The sequence below is a fragment of the Triticum urartu genome, chromosome 6 (assembly GCF_003073215.2).
Source record: "Triticum urartu cultivar G1812 chromosome 6, Tu2.1, whole genome shotgun sequence".
In the NCBI taxonomy this organism is placed as follows: Eukaryota; Viridiplantae; Streptophyta; class Magnoliopsida; order Poales; family Poaceae; genus Triticum; species Triticum urartu.
In genome coordinates, this window is record NC_053027.1 from 398397281 (window position 1) to 398402951 (window position 5671).

Genomic DNA, 5671 nt, shown 5'->3' on the forward strand with positions numbered 1-5671 from the left:
TTTGGCAACATGACATCATGCCATGGCTCGGTGATTATTCGAACCGTTTTTCTTTAACTAGCCCCGCACATAACGCGAGGCAGTTTCTTGACACGTCTTGTCAAAGCAGAGATCGTGTCCCCCTTATTACGGGATTCTCATCAATATGGCCGTGGGTAACCCAACCGCGCCTAGGACTCCTAGATTTTAGGCAAGTCCCAAACGGCCATGAGGAGGACGCTTGATATTCACCATCTTTATAAAGGGACAAGGCTTTTACTTTTTTCCTCCCGTGCTCAATCGAATCCTTCCCCCGCCTTGAGTTCTAACACCCAAAGCCCAGGTCAGGTGCTTCAGACCTTCAATCATGTCCGGATCCAGCCTCCAGGGCCGGTGGATGCCCTCCTCCATCACGGAAGAGGATATCAAGAAGTTGAGGAAGGCCAGATACCTGACCGCCGAAGTTTCGCATCGGCTGCCTGCCCGAGGGCAGGTGGTCCCCACTCCTGAACCCAACGAAGACGCCGTGTTCATCTCCCACTTCCTCCGAGGACTAGGCCTCACTCTGGATCCCATCGTTAGGGGTCTGATGTTCTATTACGGGCTAGATTTTCACGATCTGGCCCCGAATTCCCTTCTTCACATCTCGTCATTCATTGTCGTATGTGAGGCCTTCCTCCGCATTACCCCTCACTTCCGTCTGTGGCTTAAGACCTTTGATGTGAAGCCGAAGATGGTCGAGGGGCAGCATGCAGCGTGCGGAGGCGCATTAATAAGCAAGATCGCTGGAGCTCCATGGCCAAAGGGTTCCTTTCCAGAGGTGTCCGGATTGTGGCAACGGGAGTGGTTTTATGTCACAGCTCCCAGAAGTTCCAAGTGGGTAGCTTCCCCCACCTTTCGCTCGGGCCCTCCACCACAACTGATGTCGTGGATCAGCAGGGGGCTGAGCTGGGGTCCGGCCAAGGATGTGCCCACCACAACCGAAGCATTTATCTTCCAGTTCGGATTTGAGCCCTTCTCAGCAGAGCTCGTCTTCGGGGGATCTTCTTCTGGAGATGATGGAGAGCGAAATGCCTCCCCCGGATCCCCAGCTCAAGAAGCGGGCGACCTTGAAGTGTCATCACGGAGAGTTTCTCCAGATCTGGTAAGGCCAGAAGGTAATCCCATGGTCACCCGAAGCCCTCAGTATCCGGCTCTTGAAGAGAGCAATCAAAAGAGTTCGGCACCATCTGGTATGCGGTCAGACGTATTGAAGGATCTTCTAGAGCGAGCGACTATCTCAGAAGAGCACCGTGCATTGATGCGTACAGTGATTGAAAGGATTTCGTCCGCCGAAAGCGGGTTGCATGAAGCCTTTATGAGTGTACTGACGGGCTTTGAGGTACGCGAAATGATATACATTTGTGATGGTACCGCATATTTTTAGGTGTGCCCTGTGTAGATAGTAGCCCCTGAGACTCTGGTTGTCGTTGAGAACGGCGGCGAATAGAGGATCATAGTCCCAGGTAATAACCAGACCGCCTTTATGTGCAGGTGTCTGAAGCTCCGGTGGCTAGCCAGACTGATGGGGTTGCCGAACTAAAGCGACGACTGGATGCGGCGGATGCCGACATCGAGCTTGTTAACAAGCGGCTTGACGAGGCATAGGGTAGGTGATGTTTATAGTGAATGTCACATAGTGAGAGCAGCGTGATGCCAGTTTCTTTAATATGTTGTGACTGCAGATGGAGCTGCCACCGTGGAGGCCCTGCGGACGGAGCTTGCCCGAGCCAAGGAGCAAGAAAGGAGTAGTAATGCTTCCGCTTTGAAGGCGACCGAAGAGTTGAGAGCCGAGAAGGCCGCGCATAGCGAGAGAAAAGAGAAGATGGCCAAAATGGTTGTGAAGTTAAAAGACACTGCCGACCGCTGCCAGTTTCTTGAAGAAGAAAACCGGGCGAAGGCTACGAACCTCGAAAAGGCCACAATGGCGACCAAAGACACCCGCTCTGCAATGAGAGCAAAGAAGGAGGAACTGCGTGAAGCCGGGGACATTGTGGCTGGGAAGCCTTTTATGCTGCGGAGGAAGTTCGGAGATCCGCGGTATGCCCCTCCGGATCGGCTGTGGAGTTCGGCCGACGCATATCTGGACCTGGCGGCGAGCGCTGTCGATGCGGCCAAATACTTCCGAGATCAAACAGATCGTGAAGTGGACAAGCTGTTCTGGTCGCAATTTAACGTTCCAGAGCGTCCGCTTCCATTGACTCATCAGCTTGTCGAATGGGCCGAACTCAATAGATTGTCTGGACTTGCCATGAGGTCTGTCGTGGATCATCTGTGGCCGGAAAGGCCAAAGCCGAACAACTATTTTACCTTGGTGCAACAGTTCCTTGGTGCGGTTGAAAGTGCAACTATCCCTGGGTGGTTTTGGTAATTCCACAACAATATAAGCTCACTGAGCTAACTTATTCAAAATTAATATTTCAGGAAAAGCACAATTGAATGGAATGGCATGAACGAGGAAAGTGGATCCCTCAAAATTCTAAGGACAAAAAGTTTGGCTCAAGCTTGAAGCTCAAGACTCTATATTTTATATTTTAGTGATCCAAGATCACATTGAGTCTATAGGAAAAGCCAATACTATCAAGGAGGGATGAGGTGTTGCTTAATGGCTTGCTTGCTCAAAATGCTTAGTGATATGCTCCAAAATCCTCAACTACCTTCCCACATCCACATATGACCTAAACCAAAAGTCAAACTCGGCCCCACCGATTCTTTCTATCCAGCGCCACCGAGTTTCAAATGTCATAGTCACTGCCACAAACCCTAGGCAAATCGGTTTCACCGATAGGGATCTCGGTCTCACCGAGATGGGATTGTAATCTCTCTGTTTCCCTTCGTAACGTTTCGGTCTTACCGAGATGAGCGATCGGTCCCATCGAGATTGCAATGTAAACTCTCTGTTTCCCTTTTGTAACATTTCGGTCTCACCGAGATGAGCGAATCGGTCCCACCGAGTTTACCTGACCAACTCTCTGGTTAGCTTATTACCAAAATCGGTCCCACCGAGTTTGTGTAATCGGTCACACCGAGATTACGTTATGCCCTAACCCTAACCATATCGGTCCTACCGAGTTGCATCTCAGTCCCACCGAAAATCCTAACGGTCACTAGGTTTGTTGAATCGGTCTGACCGAGTTTGACCATTCGGTCCCACCGAGTTTGGCAAATTGTGTGTAACGGTTAGATTCTGTGTGGAGGCTATGTATACCCCTCCACCCACTATTCATTCGTGGAGAGAGCCATCAGAACATACCTACACTTCCAATACACATTTTCTGAGAGAGAACCACCTACACTTGTGTTGAGGTCAAGATATTCCATTCCAACCATATGAATCTTGATCTCTAGCCTTCCCCAAGTTGCTTTCCACTCAAATCTTCTTTCCACCAAATCCAAATCCTATGAGAGAGAGTTGAGTGTTGGGGAGACTATCATTTGAAGCACAAGAGCAAGGAGTTCATCATCAACACACCATTTGTTACTTCTTGGAGAGTGGTGTCTCCTAGATTGGCTAGGTGTCACTTGGGAGCCTCCGACAAGATTGTGGAGTTGAACCAAGGAGTTTGTAAGGGCAAGGAGATCGCCTACTTCGTGAAGATCTACCTCTAGTGAGGCAAGTCCTTCGTGGGCGACGGCCGTGATGGAATAGACAAGGTTGCTTCTTCGTGGACCCTTCGTGGGTGGAGCCCTTCGTGGACTCGCGCAACCGTTACCCTCCGTGGGTTGAAGTCTCCATCAACATGGATGTACAATAGCACCACCTATCGGAACCACGACAAAAACATCCGTGTCTCCAATTGCATTTGAATCCTCCAAACCCTTCCCTTTACATTCTTGCAAGTTGCATGCTTTACTTTCCGCTGCTCATATACTCTTTTGCATGCTTGCTTGAATTGTCTGGAGATTGCTTGACTTGTGCTAAGATAGCTAAAATCTGCCAAGAACTAAAATTGGGAAAAGGCTAGATTTTTATTTGGTCACGTAGTCTAATCACCCCCCCTCTAGACATACTTTCGATCCTACAAGTGGTATGAGAGCTTTGGTCTCCATTTGCTTTGATTTCACAACCTAGGAGAGTATGGCGTCTAGCGAGGGAAATTATCACCGTAGAGGTCCTTACTTTGATGGCACTAATTTTGCTAGTTGGAAGCATAAGATGAAAATGCATATTCTTGGACATAACCCCGCCGTTTGGCCTATTGTGTGTATTGGCTTGCAAGGTGAATTCTTTGACGGGAAAGAACCGAACCGTGAAGCCACCGCGGAAGAGTTGAAGATGCTGCAATACAATGCTCAAGCTTGTGATATCCTCTTCAACGGATTGTGCCCCGAAGAATTCAACAAAATCAGCCGTCTTAAGAATGCAAAGGAAATTTGGGATACTTTGATTGATATGCACGAAGGTACCGACTCCATCAAGGAATCCAAATTGGATGTGCTTCAAAGTCAACTTGACAAGTTCAAAATGAAGGATGGTGAAGGTGTTGCTGAAATGTACTCTAGGCTTGCTCTTATCACAAATGAGATTGCCGGCTTAGGGAGTGAAGAGATGACAGATAGATTCATCATCAAGAAGATCCTAAGAGCCTTGGATGGAAAATATGATACCGTGTGCACATTGATCCAAATGATGCCAAATTACAAAGATCTCAAGCCAACGGAAGTCATCGGAAGAATTGTTGCTCATGAGATGTCACTCAAGGATAAAGAGGAACTTCACAACAAATCAAGTGGTGCTTACAAAGCCTCATGTCAAGCCCCCACATCATCGAGTGAGAAACAAACCTTCAATGAAGAATTGAGCTTAATGGTGAAGAACTTCAACAAGTTCTACAAGAGTAGAAGCAAAGAGAGAAGGTCCAAGTCAAGGTCCTACAATGACAAAAGATCTTCTAGTCGAGAGCGAAACTGCTACAATTATGGAATGCCCGGACACTATTCCAATGAGTGTACGCCCCCCTACAAGAGAAGAGAAGATTCTCCCAAGAGAAGAAGTAGAAGAGAAGAATCACCATCTAGAGAAAGAAGGAGTAGAGATGATCGTTATGAACGAAGACCCTCACGGAGAAGCAAGGATTCGTAAAGAAAGGACAAGTCATCAAGGAGCTACACAAAACGAAGACATCAAGCTCATGTTGGTGAATGGGTATCCGGCTCTGACTCCGACAACCACTCCGAGAGAAGCTATCACTCCGACTCCGAATATACTCAAGATGAAGGTGTTGCCGGTCTAGCACTTGTGACAACCAACTCCTACGACATATTTGACTCACCAAATGAAGGAGTTGGAACATGCTTCATGGCTAAAGGCCCAAAGGTATCACACCCCGAGTATGTTGATTTCAATAGTGATGAAGATGACTTGTTAGGTGATGATGATTTACTTGTTGACAACTCTAGTGATGAATAATGTGATGAAACGTCAATTAATCATGCTAATCAAGATAAAACGAATGACAATGATAAGGAGAAGATTGAGTCTCTAACTAAAGAACTAAACACTCTTAAGTTAGCTCATGAAACTATCTTAGGAGATCATCAAGAACTTTTAAGGACTCATGAGAAATTACGCTTTGAAAAGCTCAACCTTGAGCAAGAGCATGAGTTCTTAAAAAGCAATAATGATGACTTCGTAGAGAGTTCTCTTACATTG